This window comes from Palaemon carinicauda, chromosome 1, assembly GCF_036898095.1.
Source record: "Palaemon carinicauda isolate YSFRI2023 chromosome 1, ASM3689809v2, whole genome shotgun sequence".
Lineage (NCBI taxonomy): Eukaryota > Metazoa > Arthropoda > Malacostraca > Decapoda > Palaemonidae > Palaemon > Palaemon carinicauda.
This window is the reverse complement of record NC_090725.1, coordinates 49,421,637-49,433,727: the sequence shown is the minus strand read 5'-3', so window position 1 is coordinate 49,433,727 and position 12,091 is coordinate 49,421,637.

Here is a 12,091-nt window from a genome sequence, read left to right as displayed (position 1 = left end):
TCTTTCGACCATGCCGTTTGCCGCGGGGTTGTATGCCGTGGTGCTGTGGAGCGTCGTCCCCATCAGGTTCGCCAAAGCAAGCCATATTTCTGAGAGGAAAGCGGGGCCTCTGTCAGTCGTGATGTCGTCAGGAATGCCAAACCTGCTCACCCAGCTTGACAGGAGGGTTTCGGCACATGCTTGAGTCGTAGCTTCGGTCATCGGCGATGCCTCCAACCACCTCGTGGAGCGATCGATGATCGTAAGTAGGTAGCGAGCGGATCCAGAAGGGGGCAATGGTCCCACGACGTCGATGTGTATATGTCCGAAACGTCTTTTTGGCTGGGGAAAATCGCCCACCCCCGATTCGGTGTGACAGCTGACCTTGCTTGACTGGCAGTTGATGCATGACCTCGCCCATTCCCGGGCGTCCTTTTTTATCCCTGGCCAGACAAACTTTTCAGACAGAAGGCGAGCGGTGGTGCGTCCTGAGGGGTGCGAAAATCCATGGATGATATCGAATATTTTCCTTCTGCAGGAGGCTGGTACCCAGGGATGAGGGCGGCCCGTGCTGGTGTCGCAAAGAATAGTTACTCCTGCTGGTCCGAGGGGAACCGCACTTATTTTGAGCGCGGATGGCTCCGTCAGGTGAACCTGTGCTTCTCGGTCGGTGCGTTGTTCGGTTGCGAGATTGGCGTAGTCGATTCCCAGGTGGATCGCGTCAATTTCAATCCTTGAAAGGGCGTCCGCGACTGGGTTTTTCTTTCCTGGGACGTAACGTATGGTGCACCCGAATTCGGCGATTGATGCGAGATGACGTTGTTGTCGGGATGACCATGCGTCCGTTGATTTCGTGAAGGCGTGGACGAGGGGTTGATGATCCGTTGCAATCGTGAAGGGGGTACCCTCCAAGATGTGCCTGAAGTGGCGGACGGCGAGGTAGACGGCGAGGAGTTCCCTATCGAAGGTGCTGTATCTTGTTTCGGCGGGTTTCAATTTCTTGCTGAAGAATGCCAGCGGTCGAGGAGAACCATCGACGAGTTGCTCAAGCACAGCCCCGCAGGCGTCGTTGCTGGCGTCGGTCGTTAGTCGCAGGGGCGCGTTGTCGTCGAAATGAGCCAGGGTGGTGGCATTCGCAAGGGCATCCTTCGTCCGAGCGAATGCCTGTTGCTGGGGCAAGCCCCACTCGAGTTTTTTTGCTTTTCCTTTCAGGACGTCGTCGAGGGGTGACAGGGTTTGTGCGATGTTGGGGATGAAGCGCCTGTAGTAACTGACCATTCCCAAGAACTCCTGAAGTTGGCGGATGGTCGTAGGCATTGGGAACTTCCTGATGGCGTCGACTTTGGTTGTCATGGGTTTTACCCCGCGCGAGGATACACGGTGACCAAGGAAATCCACTCCCTCCGCACCGAACGTACATTTGTCGAAGCGTACGACTAGGCCGTTCTCCTGTAGGCGCTTTAGGACGTGTCCCCGGTGTTCCTCCTTGGTTTTCGAGAATATCAGGATGTCGTCGACGTAGCAGACGCAGAAAGGTAGGTCACCCAGAATACTATCCATTAGTTGTTGGAAGGTTGCCCCGGCGTTGCGTAGACCGAAGGTTGAGTATGCGAAGGTGTAGGATCCGAACGGCGTTACACTGGCAGTTTTCGGGATATCTTCCGGGAATACGGGGACCTGGAAGTAAGACTTGAGAAGGTCCATCTTGGTAAAAAACTTTGCGCCGTGCAACGCGTTCGTTAGGTCCTGCATGTTGGGCAGTGGGTAATGATCGGGCGTTGTGATGAGGTTGAGGCGCCTGTAGTCGCCGCAAGGTCTCCAGGACCCGTCCGGCTTTTTAACCATGTGCAGGGGTGATGCCCAGGGGCTCGATGCTTTCTTACAGATACCCATGCGTTCCATGTCCTCGAAGGCGCGTTTGGCATCCTTCAGTTTCTGAGGCGGGAGGCGGCGGAATTTGGCGTGAGTGGGAGGTCCTGTCGTTGTGATGGGGTGGTAGATACCATGCTTGGACGGGGAACCTGGCGAGTGTCGGAGCTCGGGCTTGAAAACCTCGGGAAACTCTCGTAGGAGGTCGGCGTAGGGGTGCGTTGTTACGGCGGATACGGACATTGTGCAGGGCCGTGTTCTAGGGCGCGAGACTGGCAGGTTCCCGTGTCGATGAGACGTCTGTTAGCGACATCGACGAGGAATCCATGGTGGCCGAGGAAATCCGCACCGAGGAGGGGGCGACTGACGTCGGCGATAGCGAAGGGCCAAGAATACGAACGGCCCATGATAGATATCTTGAGGGTCTTGATTCCATAGCACCGTATGGGAGATCCGTTGGCGGCGATGAGTGAGGGAGCGTTTTTGTCGGGACCACGGTCTAGGTCGGACTTCGAAGGAGGGAACGTTGACTGCATTGCGCCGGTGTCCACCATGAGTCTACGGTTGGAAATGGTATCGAGGATACAGAAACCAATCTTGTTATGGTTAACTGCGGCCGCGATGGTGGCAGGTGGATGCTTCTGGCGTCGTCTTCTAGGGAAACTGCATGGTGCTCTACATTTCTTGGCGTCACTGCCGAACTGTTGGTGGTAGAAGCACCATGCTGGGTTAGGCCTAGGGTTTGGTCGCGTCGGTTGCGGCGGTTTCTTTCTTGATAGAATGTTGATCTCGTCGTCCTCGAGGGCCATTGCCGAGGAGTCTATGGAAGAGCAGCTGCTGAAGGAGGAGAACGGAGGCGTTGTTGACGATGATGCTCCGAGGCGAGATGCTTTGGAGGCCTCGTGGAGCTTCTGAGCCTTCGACAGGAGTTCGTTCATCGGGAGCGTGTCGGCGTCTGTCAATTGGGCCCGTACGTCCTGTGGTAGGCGTCGAAGAAAGATCTCGCGAGATAAGCTAATCTCACGTCGTCGGCCGTTGCTGTCTGTTTCGGGGAGCATGAGCAGGCCGGTTAGCTCGTCCCACGCCTCGACAGGAGAGGTTTCACCCATGGGCTTGCCGGCGAGGTCCAGTACTTTCTGTGCCCTTGCTGAGACGGAGAGGGAGTAGATACCGATGAGTTTCGTTCTCAGGTCGTCGTATGAAACTTGGCCGGCCTGGGCATCGAGCCATGGGGAAATCTTGTCGAATACTTCTTCAGGTATAGAGGTGAGAACGATGTCAGCCTTGGCGCAGGAGTCGCTGAGTCTAGCGACGCGGAAGAGTACGTCCGCTCTCAGGAACCAGGAAGCGGTGTTGTGTTGAGAAAAGGGCGGCAGTTTGACTTTGGGCGTGGAGGCGAGGCCGTTGGGTGCGATGGGCGTGTTGCTTCCTGCATTGTGGCCAGACGACGAGTCGGCGAAGAGGTGAGAAGTTGATATGTCGGTTAAGCTCATCCTACTGCCTTACGTTCACCGAAGTGTGGGAGAACCAAAGGCAGGTTCGTGGCTAAGGTAACGGAGTATGTAGAAGGTAGCACGGCCGTAATAAGTCCGTTAATGGCAAAGCCAAAACCGCTGATGCTACTTTCAACTCCGGGGTCACCAGTTGTAAGGACAGTGAGACAAGAGTCACCAAGATCAACTGATACTTTATTTGAATGCGCACGGAAATACATTACAAGGTGCGGACGGAAACGTAGGATGACGTTGGCGCCAAGTCAGATTGAAGTGCCCGCCAAAATATATGTGTTTTCTTACACTTAAAAATATGTGAATTATGGGTTAACAAAAACATGTTATGAAACGATACATATATCAAAATGTAGCTCTGGTAGAGCGGAATATATATACATAGGACACCACAGTGTGGCGAAGAGAGAATTTCAATAAATAAGTAGTTTGTCGATTTTCTGGACGACGAAGGGATCGGTGTCCTTACAATTTATATAGGCATTTTGTCAAAGTGAAAGCACTATTCTACATTCTTTAACAACTCCCAAAATGAGTCTGTAATTTACGCAGAAAGCTGGTGATTGATCCACCAACCAATGACGTGCATTTATTTGATCCAGGCATTTTAAAAGTCTAAGCGATGGACTTTAATAATTCTCCATTATATATGTATATATATATATATATATATATATATATATATATATATATATATATATATATATATGTGTGTGTGTGTGTGTGTGTGTGTGTGTGTGTGTTGAAAAAACTACCATAAGTCCATTTTAATATTTTTTATATGAAAGACCTATTTTGATGGTGTTACTGTTCTTAGAATATTTCATCTAAATTTTGTATTACTTCTCTTGTAGTTTATTTACTTTCTTTCCACACGGCTATTTTTTCCTTGTTGGACCCCTTCGTCTTATGGTATCCAGCTTTTCCAACTAGGGTTGTAACTTAAACGATAATAATAATAATAATAATAATAATAATAATAATAATAATAATTTTTTGATCAAGGTATTTTCAAAGTCTATTATTATTATTATTATTATTATTATTATTATTATTATTATTATTATTATTATTATTATTATCTACAACTCTGGTTGGAAAAGCAACATGCTATAACCTCCAGGGCTCCAGTAAGGAAAAATAGCCCAGTGAGAAAAATAATAAGAAAATATAGAAATACTACAACATATTAATGAACAACGAAAATAAGATATTCTAAGAGCAGTAACAGAGTTAGAATAGTGTGCTCACAAGCAAGAGAACTCTACCGCAAGACAGTGGAAGATCATGGTGCAGAGACTATGGCCCTACCAAAGAGAGAGAACAATGGTTTGATTTTGATGTGTCCTTTTCCTAGAAGAGCTGCTTACAATAGCTAAAGTCTCTTTTACCCTTACCGAGATGAAAGTAGCCAGAGAATAGTGCAGTCGTTAACCCCTTGAGTGAAGAATTGTTTGATAATATCAGTGCCGGCAGGTGTATGAGGACAGGAGAATACGGGGAGAATACGTCAGATTATACGGTGTATGTCAAGACAAAGGAAAATTTAGCCGTAACCAGAGAGAGGGATCCAATGTATCCTACTACTGTCTGTCCAGTCAAAGAACCTAATAACTCTATATTCAATCATTATTGATAAATAGTTGCATGTACACTGCCAGCTAGAATGAGGTATAGGCCTAATACTTTTTGTAAATTCTATTTTGTTGTCCGGGTTGACACAAATCTCGATCTATAGTTTTCACATGACATGCATTATTCACGCCATTTCTGATCTTAAAATATAAATATCTATTTATCTATTATATGAAATTTATTTGCTATTTCCTCTCTTCACTGGACTTGCCTTTGTTGGAGCTCATTTCAGCCTGTATAGATTTCTGATAATAATAATAATAATAATAATAATAATAATAATAATAATAATGATAATAATAATAATAATAATAATAATAATAATAATAATAATGATAAATAATGAATAAATAAATAAATAAATAATGAAAAATAAATAATAGATATTAAATGATAAATAATAATAGATATTGAATTATAATGATAATAAAAATAATGATAAATAATGAATAATAAATAAATGATAAATAATAATGAAAAATAGATAATAGATATTGAATGATAAATAATAATAATAATAATAATAATAATAATAATAATAATAATAATCTATTAAGAGTTATGAATTCTGCTTTGACAAAGCCTATATATCTTCTAGTATAATCTAATTACTTGTGATTTTTATATATTAAAATTACAAATTATTCTCCAAAGGACATAATAAACCGAAAAATCACTCGTCTGGGTCCGGGAATTCTTCAAGGACATTATTGTAGTGCACCATTAAAGTGTGGTCTTGTGTGCATTATTACTAGGCCTACTACTACTACTACTAGTTAAGCTATAACCCCCTTTGGTAAAGCAGGATGCTATAAGACCAAGGGCTTCAACAGGAAAAAACCGCCCAATGAGGAAAGGAAACCAGGAAGTAAATAAACTACAAGAGAATTAATGAACAATTAAAATAAAATATTTTAAGAACAGTAGCATTATAATAGAACTTTCATATCATCATCACCATCTCCTACGCCTACTGAGTATTGACACAAAGGACCTCGGTTAGGTTTTGCCTGTCATCTCTATCTTGAGATTTTAATTCATTACCTTTCCATTCGTCATCTACTTCATGCTCAAGATCTTTCATACATAAACATATATATATATATATATATATATATATATATATATATATATATATATATATATATATATATATATATATATATATATATATATATTTTAATACATACGCCTTATTTTTCTAATTGAAAGTTCAGAGTACAGTAATTCGAGCAATTATAGCTTGAAGCTCAAGAAAATAATCAATGGGGCAACAAATTTCAGAAAAAAGGCTTCCCTAAGTTAATGGCAACTTAAAATATTATTAATTTTCAATGTGGGTATTTGAGAGGGGTCCAATTTCCCAATCAGTTTCTTTATTTTATGCCAAACTACTCTTGAAGTCTTAGAAACAATTCCAATTTTATATGATACATTCAACGACTTTCTTGGCCTTTTCATAAAATTTATGTTGCTTAGCTAAAGCATATTTTGTAAGGACAGTGAGACAAGCGTCACCAAGATCAACTGATACTTTATTTGAATGCGCACGGAAATACATTACAAGGTGCGGACGGAAACGTAGGATGACGTTGGCGCCAAGTCAGATTGAAGTGCCCGCCAAAATATGTGTGTTTTCTTACACTTACAAATATGTGAATTATGGGTTAACAAAAACATGTTATGAAACGATACATATATCAAAATGTAGCTCTGGTAGAGCGGAATATATATACATAGGACACCACAGTGTGGTGAAGAGAGAATTTAAATAAATAAGTAGTTTGTCGATTTTCTGGACGACGAAGGGATCGGTGTCCTTACAAGTACTCCCCCCCCAAGACATCGGGCGGCGTAGAGGGCTGATGATCAATCTTCGTATCTCTTCAGGCGTCGGAGGGTTCCTCTTGTTTTTGAACGGAGGGGCGCGCTGGCGGTCGGTGTAAGGATCTCTTCCTCTTGACGTCGTTTGATGATTTTTCCTTCGTTGGGTGGCTTGTTTTGTGGCGGAACTCTGGGTCTGCCAGGTCCAGCGGAGGCGGTGTCGCTTTCTTCGAGAAACGCTGGTTTCACGCGGTCTATTGAGACCCAGTCCTCTTGGCCATGGACGTCGAGAAGGAAGGCTTTCGTTGTCTTTTTAATTACCCGGTAGGGACCTCGATAAGGTCTAGTCAGTGGTTGTCGATGAGCGTCGACACGGACGAAAACGTACTTGAAGTCATCCAGGCTTTTTGGCTTGAAGTGCTTGGTTCTGTCCTGGTAAGTTTTGAGACACGGCCTGAACTTCCTGGCGATGTCCCTTAGGTGATCCAGCTGCGTGTCGTCGGTTGATGAGGGAAAGAATTCGCCAGGAACTGCGAGCGCTTCCCCGTAAACTTTTTCGGCGGGCGAAGGTTCGCCGTCTGCGCGAGGGGCGGTGCGAAGGCCGAGGAGTACCCAAGGAAGTCGTGATTTCCAGTCCCCGTCGGTGCAGCTCGCCATCAGGGACGCCTTGAGGGCGCGGTGCGTTCTTTCGACCATGCCGTTTGCCGCGGGGTTGTATGCCGTGGTGCTGTGGAGCGTCGTCCCCATCAGGTTCGCCAAAGCAAGCCATATTTCTGAGAGGAAAGCGGGGCCTCTGTCAGTCGTGATGTCGTCAGGAATGCCAAACCTGCTCACCCAGCTTGACAGGAGGGTTTCGGCACATGCTTGAGTCGTAGCTTCGGTCATCGGCGATGCCTCCAACCACCTCGTGGAGCGATCGATGATCGTAAGTAGGTAGCGAGCGGATCCAGAAGGGGGCAATGGTCCCACGACGTCGATGTGTATATGTCCGAAACGTCTTTTTGGCTGGGGAAAATCGCCCACCCCCGATTCGGTGTGACAGCTGACCTTGCTTGACTGGCAGTTGATGCATGACCTCGCCCATTCCCGGGCGTCCTTTTTTATCCCTGGCCAGACAAACTTTTCAGACAGAAGGCGAGCGGTGGTGCGTCCTGAGGGGTGCGAAAATCCATGGATGATATCGAATATTTTCCTTCTGCAGGAGGCTGGTACCCAGGGATGAGGGCGGCCCGTGCTGGTGTCGCAAAGAATAGTTACTCCTGCTGGTCCGAGGGGAACCGCACTTATTTTGAGCGCGGATGGCTCCGTCAGGTGAACCTGTGCTTCTCGGTCGGTGCGTTGTTCGGTTGCGAGATTGGCGTAGTCGATTCCCAGGTGGATCGCGTCAATTTCAATCCTTGAAAGGGCGTCCGCGACTGGGTTTTTCTTTCCTGGGACGTAACGTATGGTGCACCCGAATTCGGCGATTGATGCGAGATGACGTTGTTGTCGGGATGACCATGCGTACGTTGATTTCGTGAAGGCGTGGACGAGGGGTTGATGATCCGTTGCAATCGTGAAGGGGGTACCCTCCAAGATGTGCCTGAAGTGGCGGACGGCGAGGTAGACGGCGAGGTAGACGGCGAGGTAGACGGCGAGGAGTTCCCTATCGAAGGTGCTGTATCTTGTTTCGGCGGGTTTCAATTTCTTGCTGAAGAATGCCAGCGGTCGAGGAGAACCATCGACGAGTTGCTCAAGCACAGCCCCGCAGGCGACGTTGCTGGCGTCGGTCGTTAGTCGCAGGGGCGCGTTGTCGTCGAAATGAGCCAGGGTGGTGGCATTCGCAAGGGCATCCTTCGTCCGAGCGAATGCCTGTTGCTGGGGCAAGCCCCACTCGAGTTTTTTTGCTTTTCCTTTCAGGACGTCGTCGAGGGGTGACAGGGTTTGTGCGATGTTGGGGATGAAGCGCCTGTAGTAACTGACCATTCCCAAGAACTCCTGAAGTTGGCGGATGGTCGTAGGCATTGGGAACTTCCTGATGGCGTCGACTTTGGTTGTCATGGGTTTTACCCCGCGCGAGGATACACGGTGACCAAGGAAATCCACTCCCTCCGCACCGAACGTACATTTGTCGAAGCGTACGACTAGGCCGTTCTCCTGTAGGCGCTTTAGGACGTGTCCCCGGTGTTCCTCCTTGGTTTTCGAGAATATCAGGATGTCGTCGACGTAGCAGACGCAGAAAGGTAGGTCACCCAGAATACTATTCATTAGTCGTTGGAAGGTTGCCCCGGCGTTGCGTAGACCGAAGGTTGAGTATGCGAAGGTGTAGGATCCGAACGGCGTTACAATGGCAGTTTTCGGGATATCTTCCGGGAATACGGGGACCTGGAAGTAAGACTTGAGAAGGTCCATCTTGGTAAAAAACTTTGCGCCGTGCAACGCGTTCGTTAGGTCCTGCATGTTGGGCAGTGGGTAATGATCGGGCGTTGTGATGAGGTTGAGGCGCCTGTAGTCGCCGCAAGGTCTCCAGGACCCGTCCGGCTTTTTAACCATGTGCAGGGGTGATGCCCAGGGGCTCGATGCTTTCTTACAGATACCCATGCGTTCCATGTCCTCGAAGGCGCGTTTGGCATCCTTCAGTTTCTGAGGCGGGAGGCGGCGGAATTTGGCGTGAGTGGGAGGTCCTGTCGTTGTGATGGGGTGGTAGATACCATGCTTGGACGGGGAACCTGGCGAGTGTCGGAGCTCGGGCTTGAAAACCTCGGGAAACTCTCGTAGGAGGTCGGCGTAGGGGTGCGTTGTTACGGCGGATACGGACATTGTGCAGGGCCGTGTTCTAGGGCGCGAGACTGGCAGGTTCCCGTGTCGATGAGACGTCTGTTAGCGACATCGACGAGGAGTCCATGGTGGCCGAGGAAATCCGCACCGAGGAGGGGGCGACTGACGTCGGCGATAGCGAAGGGCCAAGAATACGAACGGCCCATGATAGATATCTTGAGGGTCTTGATTCCATAGCACCGTATGGGAGATCCGTTGGCGGCGATGAGTGAGGGAGCGTTTTTGTCGGGACCACGGTCTAGGTCGGACTTCGAAGGAGGGAACGTTGACTGCATTGCGCCGGTGTCCACCATGAGTCTACGGTTGGAAATGGTATCGAGGATACAGAAACCAATCTTGTTATGGTTAACTGCGGCCGCGATGGTGGCAGGTGGATGCTTCTGGCGTCGTCTTCTAGGGAAACTGCATGGTGCTCTACATTTCTTGGCGTCACTGCCGAACTGTTGGTGGTAGAAGCACCATGCTGGGTTAGGCCTAGGGTTTGGTCGCGTCGGTTGCGGCGGTTTCTTTCTTGATAGAATGTTGATCTCGTCGTCCTCGAGGGCCATTGCCGAGGAGTCTATGGAAGAGCAGCTGCTGAAGGAGGAGAACGGAGGCGTTGTTGACGATGATGCTCCGAGGCGAGATGCTTTGGAGGCCTCGTGGAGCTTCTGAGCCTTCGACAGGAGTTCGTTCATCGGGAGCGTGTCGGCGTCTGTCAATTGGGCCCGTACGTCCTGTGGTAGGCGTCGAAGAAAGATCTCGCGAGATAAGCTAATCTCACGTCGTCGGCCGTTGCTGTCTGTTTCGGGTAGCATGAGCAGGCCGGTTAGCTCGTCCCACGCCTCGACAGGAGAGGTTTCACCCATGGGCTTGCCGGCGAGGTCCAGTACTTTCTGTGCCCTTGCTGAGACGGAGAGGGAGTAGATACTGATGAGTTTCGTTCTCAGGTCGTCGTATGAAACTTGGCCGGCCTGGGCATCGAGCCATGGGGAAATCTTGTCGAATACTTCTTCAGGTATGGAGGTGAGAACGATGTCAGCCTTGGCGCAGGAGTCGCTGAGTCTAGCGACGCGGAAGAGTACGTCCGCTCTCAGGAACCAGGAAGCGGTGTTGTGTTGAGAAAAGGGCGGCAGTTTGACTTTGGGCGTGGAGGCGAGGCCGTTGGGTGCGATGGGCGTGTTGCTTCCTGCATTGTGGCCAGACGACGAGTCGGCGAAGAGGTGAGAAGTTGATATGTCGGTTAAGCTCATCCTACTGCCTTACGTTCACCGAAGTGTGGGAGAACCAAAGGCAGGTTCGTGGCTAAGGTAACGGAGTATGTAGAAGGTAGCACGGCCGTAATAAGTCCGTTAATGGCAAAGCCAAAACCGCTGATGCTACTTTCAACTCCGGGGTCACCAGTTGTAAGGACAGTGAGACAAGCGTCACCAAGATCAACTGATACTTTATTTGAATGCGCACGGAAATACATTACAAGGTGCGGACGGAAACGTAGGATGACGTTGGCGCCAAGTCAGATTGAAGTGCCCGCCAAAATATATGTGTTTTCTTACACTTACAAATATGTGAATTATGGGTTAACAAAAACATGTTATGAAACGATACATATATCAAAATGTAGCTCTGGTAGAGCGGAATATATATACATAGGACACCACAGTGTGGCGAAGAGAGAATTTCAATAAATAAGTAGTTTGTCGATTTTCTGGACGACGAAGGGATCGGTGTCCTTACAATTTATATAGGCATTTTGTCAAAGTGAAAGCACTATTCTACATTCTTTAACAATTCCTAATCACCTTTCTCAGACTACAGTAATATGACAAATTCGTAGATAATTTGTATTTTTCCTAACCATACAAACCTTAGCTATTTACATGGGGTAATTACTTCGGCGTAGCTGAATGACGAGCCATAAGTTTTAACGAGGGTTTACTACCCCGCCGCTAGTTAGCGGGGGGTAGGGGGGTAGGGTAGGGGGGGTAGCTAGCTACCCCCCCCCCCCCCCCACCACACACACTGGTGAATGCTTCACTTTGCTTAGAGGTAGGACTTATCTCGGGGGACAGGGCTGGCGGGTACATATGTGTAAATAGCTAAGGTTTGTATAGTTAGGAAAAATACAAATTATCTACGAATTTGTCATTTGTTCCGTAACTGAAATACAAACCACGCTATTTACATGGGGTGACTCAACCCTTAGGAAGGGCGGTAAGTCCCCTGCCATACTGGCTTTGGCTTGCCTGGGGACCCCAAATTCTAGTGTGTAAGTACAGTACTCAAGAAATAAGGGGTCCCTGCTCCTCGCTGGCAGCTATGAAACTGCTGCGGCCTACATAAGCTGTGTGTGAAGGTGAGAAGTGACTCATCCTAGGAAGTTGACCTGGAGTTCTTCAGATGGAAATCTAGGCTAGGACTCTCCCAATACCACCTCATCAGGGTATGGGGACATGACAGTATTACATTTAAATACTAGG